The sequence below is a fragment of the Chrysochloris asiatica genome, unplaced genomic scaffold, assembly GCF_000296735.1.
Source record: "Chrysochloris asiatica unplaced genomic scaffold, ChrAsi1.0 scaffold00051, whole genome shotgun sequence".
Classification (NCBI taxonomy): Eukaryota; Metazoa; Chordata; class Mammalia; order Afrosoricida; family Chrysochloridae; genus Chrysochloris; species Chrysochloris asiatica.
The window spans coordinates 12,257,443-12,270,256 of NW_006408569.1; the positions used below are offsets into that span (position 1 = coordinate 12,257,443).

General features: G+C 34.5%; 1 pseudogene; it reads left to right on the top strand.

The window, feature by feature from the left end:
* Window positions 1-5,472: 5,472 nt before the first annotated feature.
* LOC102827398 lies at window positions 5,473-5,854 on the top strand (annotated as a pseudogene).
* Window positions 5,855-12,814: the final 6,960 nt, after the last annotated feature.

The window sequence follows — 12,814 nt, forward strand, 5'->3', positions numbered from 1 at the left end:
CTATGAGTCGGTTCCTATTCGATGGCACCTGACAACAACAACAACAACAAAGTGGATAAACAGAAATACTTTTAACTGATGGCATATGGAGGGGATTATAATCAATGTAATGAAACAAGTTATATGAAGTGTTGAATGTGAAACTGATGATGTGCCCTGTAAACTTTCACTCAATCCACAATAAAAACCTTAAAAAAAAGCAAAAAACAAAAAAAACCCTAAGTTCCTTAACACTAAATAAGTTTATTTTTTGCACATACAAATTCTGCAATAGATCTGGATGACTCTTTTTGATCATATATGCTCCATGTGATATCTTAAATATTCTTGGCTTTTTCCATCGTATGTCCATTCCATTTGTACATGATACTTCAGTATTCATTTTGAAAGAAGAAGAGAGAATGACATAATGGCTCACATGTGATGCCTATCACCCTCAATCAGTCAATTTACTAGAATTAGTCAAAGTTTCCATCCATTTTACAAGGCTGAGGATGTGATGTTCTCTATGTCTAAGTCAAGAGCCCTGGTAGCACATTGGATTAAACACTGGGTTGTTACCACAAGGTTGGTAGTTCAAAACTGCCAACTGCTTTGCAGGAGAAATATGAGGCTCCTGTAAAGATTTATTGTCTCTCGGAAACTTTAAGGAGCTATTCTATTCTGTCCTATAGGGTTTCTATGAGTTGAAATAGACTTAACAACAGTGGGTTTTTAGCTTGTATGTCTAAATAAAGTAGTGGGTCAGTGAAAAAGAGGAAAATCCTGAACGACATGGATTGATACACTGGCTGCAACAACGGTCTCAAATTTACCTGCTGTTGTAGGGATAGCATATGTTGTTGTTGTTAAGTGTCATCAAGTCTCATTTTTTTTTAGCTGTTGTTGTTAAGTGCCATAAATTCGATTCCAACTCATAACAATCCTGTATAGGGTTTCCGAGGAGCAGCTGGTGAGCTAGAACTGCCAAACTTGTGGCTCAAACTGACATTGCAGTCAAGCGCATTAACTCATAGCACCATAGGGACCCTGTATAGTATTTCAAAGGAGAAGCTGGTGGGTTTGAACTGTCGACCTTGTGGTTAATAGTTATAAGTAGGGTCACTGTGAGTTGGAGCCAACTGGAGGGCATCTAACATCAACATATGTCTAAATAGCAGGAATAGAACCAGACATAATGGTGAGCAATAGTAACATTTATCCAGACTACAAGGAATTTGGTGGATCTGTGCCAGGGACCTTGAGGGAAATCAGATAATTACTTCAAATAGAAAAAAAAAAAAAAGATAAAATGATAGTTGAAAAAAATACAAATATGAGTAAGGGGTTACAATGTGGGATGATATATTTTCATAGCTTAAACCAACAATAAACACTATTATCATACAAAGTATTAAGAATAAAAATTTAAAGTGACAGCAATTTGGAGTTCTGTCACTGCAAATGCCACACACATTTTAGTTGAGCATGTTCTTAGGCACAAAAATCTTTAAGGTTTCTTTGCAAATATCACCCTGCTTATAAATATTCATGCATGTAAAATTATCAGTATAACCATTTTGATTGTTGCATAATATATTAGCTGTATGAGGAATGCAATAGAACATTTCTTAGATAAACTATGTAACAATGATCAGATATCAAGACAGTGAACAAACTTTCAACTCCCTAGTAGTTTCATCTCAATATTTGCCTAGATATTACAAATCAAAGAATGATGTGAATATCCTCAAATATACTTTGAAATGTCAAATTAACATTCATAGTAGAAGACGTTTGCAAAGAGTATTTTGACTTAGTCAAGCTAAATAATTGCCAATCAACTGCATTTTTAAATTAAAAAGCTAATGAATCTTCTGACACCAAAGAAAAAATGGCATATTTGATTCTTTATTCAAACCTTTTAATTAAAAATAGTCCAACATTTTAAATATGTAACCTTCTGGTGTCCCACCTAACAAGATCAAGAAAAATAATTTCTTCAACAAAGCTAGTGACTGAGCTGTCAAAGATCAGGTAATTGGTGTGAAAAGAAAAAAAAACAAACAAACAAACAAAAAAAAACTGCTTTAAAAAAAAATTTCATGAACTGCATCATGTATTTTTTAATGTCACCCTTAAAAGAGAGAAGTGAAGAGAAAAATAACTGTTTTCAATTATTTTTGGATTTTATATATGTATGCCTTCATGTAAATTTACATTTATGTTCATTCTCACATTCTTACATTTTCTTTTGTCTTGCTTCTTTTGATTTATCTTCTTGACAATTTAGCCATAAAAGTTTGATTAGAAACAACAGCACCAATGACAATAAAAGATATAATATAATGACCCATCTAATCGAGGGAAAATAATAATAATAATAAACTTTTGCTTCCATCGTCATTCAGTCTTTTAACTGATTCTTCTTGCATCCTTTTCTTATAAGAATCTTTGTGATTTCATTAGGCATACCAGTATAATCACCATATCACAAGATCTTTAACTTAATCACATTACAAAGGTTTATTTTTTCATATAAGGTAAAAGTCATAGGATCTTACGATTTGGACATGTGCATTTTAGAAAGCTATTATTCAATTTATTACAAAGGAAATTGTGCAATTTAAATAATGCTTTTAGCTTAACTAATAGTACCAAGGCTCATTTGTTAGCTTAGGTAATATTTTCTGGTTAAAAAATGTGAATAAGACAAAGTTGGATTATGTGTATATGAACTCTTTCTGTATTATTTTTGTAATTATTCAGTAAATCTGACTCTGTTTCAAAAATTTAAAATTAACAAGATAGATCAAGAAAATGAATAGGAAGGGGAAAGACAGATGAAAATATTCATAATGTAAATATCTGACATAATGCTTGTGTCCAAATATATATAGAGTACTCCAGCAAAGCAATAATAAAATGAAATTTTGTTTGGCAAAATGATAGACACTTCCCAATGGAAGATATGTGAATAGTCAGTAAGTACATGAAAAGGTGCTAAGCATCATCTGTCATCAGGTGGAATACAAACTAAAACAGCAATAAGATAACATAATGCTAAAATTAAGACTAGCAGTACCAATGGTGATAGATGGTGGTAAAAACAAGAAATATCACACATTTCTGATGAAGTGTAGATGGCACAATGACTTTGAGAAACTTTTTAGTGATTTCTAAGAAAAAAAAAATTGATTGTATGAAACAGCTGGTTCCCTCCTGAGATAAATGAAAATATATGGATCCCAAAGTATTTTACAAGAATGTTCATAAATTCTTTAGGCAGTATAGTCAAATGATGGATGAAACACAAACGTTAAGCATCAGGTAAATTGATAAAAAAAATTGTATTATATTTGATTAATTAAATACCAGTCAGCCATAAAACTAATGAACCATAGATGCACTGAACAATATAGATTATTGTAGCTTCTTAGACATGTGGTGCTGTGGGCTAATGCATCAGACTGCAAAGTTGTTTGAACTGCAATGTTGGTGGTTCAAGCTCACCAGCTGCTCCTTGGAAACTCTATAAAGGGTAGCTATGGGTCAAAATTGACTCAAAATCACTTAACAACAACAGACATTAATTTTAGCAAAATAAACAGATAAAATACTATGCATAGTATGACTATATTTATGTGAAGAGTGAGAAAAGCAAAATTATTCAGTATTAGTAAGAGTTGTGGGCAAGATGGCAGACTAGGTAAATAAGCTACACAAACCATCTGCAACAAAGATATGAGAGACCAATGAAACAGACACATGTGATAATCCTGGAAACCTGAGCTTCAGAGGAAAGCATAGAGAAGTGCATTGAATAGTGACTAGGAGAAGAAGCTGAATAAGGGCCACAAGAAAGGAGATAGATGGGGTGAACTGTTAGCTGACTTGAGCCAAGGTGGCCATATTTAATTTTTGCAAGCAGCATTGAATCCAAGTGGTGGCCAGAAAGCGCAGATGCAAACCAGTGGGCAAAAAAGCAACCACGACCATACAGCCCAGCCAAAACCATGCCCTCTGTAGCTCCACCCACTGGGCAAAAGCCAGTAAAAGCTACTATACCACCTGATCAACTATAGACAACAGCATAGAGCAGTCAAACCTATTCTAAAGTGGGTTGTATGAAAGGCAAACAGAGAACAGTGCACATGCATCTATTCTATAACCTCACCCAACAGGAGGCAGGTGAGGAGTGACTAAGAAAACATCAATACACAATCATCAATTAGATGCAAATACAAGGACACCACAATGTTTGGAGGCATCTGAAAATTTCAGTTCACACAAAGAAGCAACACAAAAGGACTCAAAATCCAGAGCCAGAAAACAAAGGAAACTAGTCAACAATAAAAACTAATAAACCATTGATACACTGACCAATATGGATTATTGTAATTTCTTAGACATTTATTTTAGCAAAAGAAACATAAAATAATACACATAGTATAATTACATTTATGTGAAGAGCAAGAAAAGCAAAACTATTCCATATTAGTAAGCATTGTGGGCAAGATGGCAGACTAGGTAGACAAGCTACACAAACCATCTGCAACAAAGATATGAGACACCAATAGTTCCACAGGGTCAGGCTTTGGAAAAGATCATCAATTGCTCATATGCAAGTCCAGATTGAAGCTGAAGAAATTTTAAACAAGTCTGCAAGAGCCAAAATATGACCTTGAACATATTCCATCTGAATTTAGAGATCATCTCAAGAAAAGATTTGATGCATTAAACATTAATGACTGAAGACCAGACGAGTTGTGATATGACATGAAGAACATCATGTAAGAAGAAAGCACAATTCATTAAGAAGACATGAAAGAAGAAAAGAAACCAAAAAATGACAGAAAAGATTGAAACTTGCTCTCCAGCATAGATATACTAAAGTAAATGAAAGAAATGAAGAGGAAAAAGAGCTAAACAAGAAGTTTCAAAGGGCAGCTCCAAAAGATTAAGTCAAATATTATAATGGAATATGCAAAGACCAGGCATTAGAAAAAAGAAAGGGAAGAACACGATCTGCATTTCTCATGATGAGAACTGAAGAAAAATTCAAGCCTTGACTTGAAATATTGAAGGATTCTATGGACAAAATATCAAATGATGTAAAAAGCATTAAAAAAAAAAAAAATGGAAGAGAAGAGCAGAGTGTGGGACCCACCCAGAGAAACAGTGACGCCAGAGATGGAGGCAAAGATGATCACGTGGACAGATGGAGCTGCTGGGGACTCTAGACCCAGAGAGGGAGAGGGGCTGTGTGCTGATGACCGGAGGTGGGAGGCTACAGGCGTGCCTAACCATGATGCTGCATGGAGGGGATTGTAACCATGGCAATGAAATGATAGGGTGAATGTAAAGCTAATATTCTCCATGTATACGATCACATAACTTACAATAAAACATAAAAAAAAAAAAAAAAAAAGATTATGGAAGGTCAATCTTGAGCTAGCAAGCAGGGGGTTGTTTGGTTGCAGAAGCAGAGTAATGCCTAAATCAAAGGAACATGTTTCTTTAAGCATATCTGGCAGTTATTTCTGATGGTGAAGCAGACAAAAAGTTAAAGAGAAAAGAGCAAGTTGCTCCAGAAAACCTGTGAAGAAAGAACAAAAAAGGTGAAACTTCAAGAGCCTTTTCATCCCCTAAACAGAGCAGCAGCAGCAGAGATACTAGTAAGGTTCAGACTGAGGAAATGAGGTATGTCAGTGTTCAGGGCTTTAAAAGGAAAGTCCTAATGGATATTAGAGAATGTTGGATGGATCAAGAAGGTGAAATGAAACCAAGAACAGGTATTTCTTTTAATCCCAAGTAGTGGAGCCAGCTGAAGGAACATATTTCTGACATTGATGATACAGTAAGAAAACTGTAAAATCACAGCCATATCAAACCTGTATTGTTCTTGTTATTTTAATCTGTTTGTTTACAGTGGCTTTTGTTTTCTAATCATTGTTTTCTAAGCTATTGTATACTTGGATTATAGAAAAATTTGTAAACTGAATACTATTTTTAGTGTGCATTATAAAAATGTTCTGACTGAAGCTAATTATCAACTTTATTAATGAGTATTGCTTGTGTCCACCAACCTAGTGTGAAATAGAGTCAACTAATACAATCTTAACTGTTGTGGTATTTCTTGTCAGAAGAGTTGGCACTATTTAAGTTCTAAAGTCACAGTTTGTAGACCTTTCAGTTTCAACTTCTGTGTGAAGAAGGATGTGTGTTGTGTTAAGCTTATAAGCTGGTTATTTGGAAAATCCTTAGTTCATCTGTTCTCTTCCAACCAAACGCATACACTTGTTTGACTTTTGTATCCCAATGATTCCCTCATCTCTTTTTTTTTGTTTGTTTTTTTGGTAACTTTATTTTCATTCATTAATTTATCTTTTCATAATCAGCTTTTACTCTTGAATATATTAATAATAGCTGCCAAATGTCAATTAAACTGTCAAAATGTTAGTTATCACAGTAAGGCACTTGCAATGAAAATATTATATGGGAACTTCAATCACTAATTCTACTGTATTAAATATTTGGAGATATGTAGTTTGATAACCAATATGGCTTGTATGAAAAATCTGAGCAAGTGTATGTCATTATTAGTGTTCTGTGTAGGTATTAGCTTGTTGTTCGGTCTACAGAAAATAAGGACATACATGTCTGATTTGCATTTACTTATTAAACATGTTCACCATCATATAACAATAAATTGATATATTGTTTAATTAGACTAGGATTTAATAAAAATTTTTGAAAATGAATTTTAAAAAGGAAGAAAATGGAAGGAATAGACAGAGTTGATGTACCAAAAAGTAATGGTCGATGTTCAACCATTTCAAGAAATAGCATATGATCAAAAGCCAATGATACTGAAAGAGTTCCAAGGTGCACTGAAGACAATGGCAAAGAACATGGCTCCAGGAATTGATGAAATACAAATGGAAAACTTTCAACAAACTGATGCAGTACAGAAAGCACTGTGTGCCAAGAAATTTGGAAGACAGCTACCTGGCCAATTGACTGAAAGAGATCCATATGTACGCCCATTCCAAAGAGAGGTGACCCAACGGAATGCGGAAATCATCGGACAATATCTTTGATATCCCAATGGAATGTGGAAGTCATCAGACAATATCATTAAAATCACATGCAAGTGTAACTTTGCTAATGATAATTTAAAAATAGCTTCAACAGCACATTGACAGAAAATGGCTAGATGTTCAAACTGGATTCAGACAAGAATGTGGAATGAGGGATATCATTGCTGATGTCAGCTGGATCTTGGCTGAAAGCAGAGAATACCAAAAAGATTTCTACCTGTGCTTTATTTACCAACCAAAGGCTTTTGATGGTGTGGATCATGCTAAGCTATGGACAACATTGTAGAGAATGAGTATTTCAGAACACTTTATTGCGTTCATGAGGAACCTGTGCATAGACGTTGAGGCAGATATTCAAACACAGCAAGGGAACACTGAATGGTTTAAAATTAGGAAAGGTGTGTAACAGGGTTGTGTTCTTTCACTATACTTATTCAATCTGTATGCTGAACAAATATTCTGAGAATTTGGACTATCTGAAGACAAACAGGACATTAGGATTAGAGGAAGATTCATTAACAACCTGAAAAAAAATTTTTGAATTTTTTTTGCTAAAAGCAAAAAGGACTTAAAATACTTGTTTATGAAGATCAAAGACCACAGCCTTTAGCTAGGGTCACACCTCAATGTCAAGAAATCAAAAATCTTCACCTCTGGAACAATAAATAACATCAAGATAAATGGAGAAAAGACTGAAGTTGTCAAACACCTCATTTTACTCATGTCAACTATCAATACTCATGGAAGCAGCAGTCAAGAAATCAAACAACTTATTGCATTAGACAAATCGGTTACACAAGACCTCTTTAAAGTGTTCAAGAGCAAAGATGTCAGTTTGAGGACTAATTTGTGCATTACCCAAGCAACGGTGTTTTCAATAACCTATGTGCATGTGAAAATTGGACAACGAATAAGGAAGATCATAGAAGATTTGATGCATTTGAGTTATCATAGAGAAAAAAATTAAAGGTACTATAGACTGATGAAAGAACAAACAAATCTGTGTGGGAAGCAGTATAGCCAGAATGCTCCTTAGAAGCTAGGATGACAAGACTTTGGACATATTATCAGTGGGACCAGTCCCTGGAAAAGATCATCATGCTTGGTAAAGTGGAGGGTCAGCAAGGGAGAAGATTCCAAACAGGATGGATTGGCACAGTGGCAGCAGCAATGGGCTCAAGTGTGCAATGATTGTAAGGTTGGTACAGGACTGAGCAGTATTTTGTTCTGTTATGCATTAAGTCACTTTGAGTTTGTGTTGACTTGACAGCACCTAACAAAAACAACTTTTAGTAGATTTATAGGAGTCCTGGTATGGCCCTATAGGATAAGCAGTAGACCGCAAGATCAGTTTGAAACACAAGGTCAGCCATTCAAACCCATAAGCCACTCCTTGGAAATCCTATACTGGGTTGCTATGATTCAAACTGACTTGATGGCATTTAACGTCAACAACAAATAGAATGAGAAAAAGAAGGAGAAAGCTAGAGATGAAAGCAAGGAAAATACAGAAAATAACCAAAAATTTCATGAGAATACTTCAAGAAGACACACACATCTTAAATAAAAAATGAGAAATAATACAAATTCTGCAAACAGAAATCCAGATTATTAATATTAATACTTCAGAAATGGATAATACATTGAAAGGACAAAGAAATATAATTGAATTAATGGAAGACCGAATTAGTGAGTTTGAAGACAAATCTTGTAACACTTGTCTACTTGAAAAACAATAAAAAACAAGAGGAAAAAACTGAATAAGGCCTAAGATTTATGTGGGACACAATAAAGAGGAATAGCTTACAGGTGATTAGATTTATTGAACAGGAAAGGGGGGGGGAGCATACAGAAAATTGTCAAAGAATTGTTGAAAACAAACTACACTCATATCATGAAAAACATGGAGATAAGCATTCAAGAAGCTGAATGAACCCCAAACAGATAGGCTCCAAAATAAAATCGCTAAGACATTATAACAGAACTTTCCAAAACCAAAGACAAAAACCCTGAGAACATCTCAGAAAATATAAAGTTATCCTTCAAAGGAAAAACAATGACTCAGGTCTGATTTTTTAGCAAAAACCATACAGGTAAGGAGGCAATGGAATTAAATATACAAGGAGGATTCAAACATTATCTGCACTCTGGCTGTAGAATTTATTTTAATCTAGTTTTAGGAAGAGAAATACACAATTTTTTGACAAAATCTCCTTGGTTTTCAATACACTTTGTCCATTTGTCAACAAGCTTTCACATCCCCTTATTAAAAAAAAAAAAAAAATGTTTTGGCTGAACTGCGAGCCACGAATGCACTTTTGTCTTCACTTCTTCATCAGAGGTGACTCTTCATCCTTGAAGGGCTGCTTTTATGGGATCAAACAGGTGAAAGCCCTATGGAGCAAGTTCAGGACTATAGGGAGGATGCTTAACATCTCAAAATGAAGTTTTTGGAGAATGTCAACAGTGTGGGCAGAGGTATGGGGACATGCATTGTCATGCAAGATCAAATTGTCCTTGGATTGCAGTCCTCTGCGTTCAGTTCAAATCTTAGACTTCAGCTTTTCAGTGAGCATTGTTCAACATTTTTCCTGATAGTGTTCCAGTACTGGCCTTGAGAATCCCAGAAAACTGTAAGCATAAATTTTCCAGCTAATGGTTGACCTTTTAACTTTTTCTTGGTCTACAACTGAGGATGTTTCCATTCCATACTCTACCATTTACTTTCACGCTCATCACCAGTAACAGTTTTTGAAAGAAACTTTTATTTTTCTTTGATTATCAGCACAAATTGTGTTTTCAGATGTTCAAATGCTTCTGTTTATGCTCTTCTGTGAGTTGTTTCAGTATCCATCTCATACAAACTTTTCAAATCCCAAGGCTTTCAAGGATTATTTCATAGAGTCATGGCTAATTTGCAATTGATTTTCCACATAATCCACTGTGCATGCTCAATGTTGTCATCAGCTGTGGATGTAGATGGGCATTTTTATATAAATGGAGTGTGGATAATTTTGGACTCACCCTTTTAAAAAACTCTGGAAGAAAAAATAACCAACCAAGAATCATATGCACAGCAAAATTGTTACTCATATGCCGTTGTTGTTAGGTGCCATCTAATCGGTTCTGACTCATAGCAACCCTATGCACAACACAATGAAACACTGCCAGGTACTGCCAACAAAGATATTCAGGTGACCAACAAACATATTAAAAAATATTTGTGAACACTAGCCATTAGAGAGATGCGTATCAAAACAATAATGAGATTGTCTTGCATTAATAACATTTGGAAAAAAAAATCAGAAAACAACAAATGCTGACAAAGATGTGGAGAAATTGGAATCTCCCTACATTACTGGTTAGACTGTAAAATGGTGCAACCACTGTAGAAAATGCTATGGCGCTTCCTCAAAAAGTTGTAAGCAGAAATATCCAGCAATCCCTCTACTTGATATATATCCTAGAAAAACAAGAGCCATGACACAAATAGATGTATGTGCATCAATATACACTGCAGCATTATGTACAATATTGAAATGATGGAGGCTACCTTAATGCCCATCAATGGAAGAATTGGAAAAATAAACTTTGGTACATAAACACAATAGAATGTGAGGCATCATTGAAATATAACAACAAATCTATGAAACAATTCATAACATGGACGAACCTAGAGGACATTATGTTTGTTGAGTGAAATTAAGCACTTACAAGAGGACAAATATTGTATGAGACCACTATTATGAAAAGTCAAGAAAAGGTTTTCACACTTAAAAAAAAAAAAAAAAATCCTTTGATGGTTACCAGGTGTGGGAGGGAAAGGAAAGTCATTCACTGACTAGAGAGTATTGTTCTTCTTAAGTCCCTTAGAATCATTCCAACTCATAGCAACACTTTGGTTTCCGAGTCTATAAATCTTCACAGTAGCCGAAAGCCTCATTTTTCCCACTGATAGGCTGGTCGGATCCAACCACTGACCTTTTTGGCAGTCCAGTGTTTTTCTTACAGAGCCACAGTACTCCTTTCTCTTCTCTAGTAGTGTTTTCCATATTCAGAGTCTCTTACCTTTCCATATAAACTGGGTACTTAAATTTTCCATCTTTTTGAAGCATGATTCTGCTATCTGGATCTAGATTGGATGATATCTGCAGATCACTTTAGGTAATGTCTTTAGGCTGGGTCTCCTAGAGAAGCAAACTCAGTGAAGCTTTTATATGTATATATGAAGAGAATTTTATATCAAGGAAATGGTTCACATAGTTGTAGAGGTGGGAAAGTCTCAAGTCCTTGGATCAGATATCTGACACTCACAGCTGTAAGGCTAATGAACTAGGATTGAAGGGTTTTATTTTTATAAGTCATTAAATGGAACACTAAAAATATATTATATATAAACTATATCTCAATTAGAAAAAGCCTAAAATCTATGCATGCTTTATAACCCAGAATTGCTACTTGTAAGAATATATCCTAGGAAAAATAATTGATGTAAATATATATTAAACCACAAGGAGCTCTGGTGTGGTACTATAGGATAAACACTGGACAGCAAGATCAGTTTGAACTTCAAGGTTCAAACTTACTAGCTACTTCTCAGAAACCCTATACAGGGTTGCTATGACTCAGAACTGACTCAAAGACACTTAACAACAACAAATTACAAGTATATTAAATTTAAGTATTAATTTAACAAACTATCATTAGAATATTCAAAATCATGAGAATAAATAAATTATCAATAATGTTGTTGTTGTTGTTGTTAGGTGCAATCTAGTAGGTTTCAACATATAGTGACCATATGCGCACTAAAATAGGACTGAGGAAGAGCAGAACCTTAACAATAGAGTTGATATTAATGGCATGGATGTAGTAAAGCTAACCAGACCTTTGTTTGCTGATGGGATACAACTCAAAATGAGAAGAGACAGCTGAATTTAAATGTATAATATACGAAGTACAAATCTAGGAAAATTGGATTTCATCAAACATTATCTGGAATGCTTTATGCTTTATATTTGCCTTTATGATAGATATCCTAGGCATTAGTGAGCTAAATTGGAAAGACCATTTTGAATCATATAATCATATTATTTACTATACCTGGAATGACAAATTGAACAGGATTGCCATTATATTCAATGTCAAAATGTATATTTCAATGTTTCTCTTAAAATACAATGATATGTGTGATAGGATAATAGCTAAAAACATACAAGGAGAACTAGTTGTGTTGTTGTGAGGTGACGTCGAGTTGGTTCTGACTCATAGAGACCCTATGAAAAACTGTTCAGTCTTCTGCCATCCACACAATTGTTGTTATAAAAGAAAATTGTGACTGCCACTGTGTCCATTTCTTTTTACATTTGCTTTATCATCTCTATACTGGAGAGCAAGTTTCAGCGTCTTTTCTGACATCCTTTTTGATCTTTTCCTTCTTTCTTGTCTTCTTAATAACTTTTTATTTTCTTCCTGTATGATGTTCTTGATGTCATACCACAACTTTTCTGGTCTTTGGTCTGAAGTATTTAATGTATCAAATCTGTTGTTCAGATGATCTCTAAATTCAGTTAAGATATATTCATGGTCATATTTTGGCTCTCATGGATTTGTTTTCATTTTCTTCAGCTTCAGTCTCAATTTGCATATGAGCAAATGATGGTCTGTTCCACAATCTGCCCCTGGACTTGTTTTGACTGATAATATGGCTCTTTTCCATTGTCTCTTTCCAC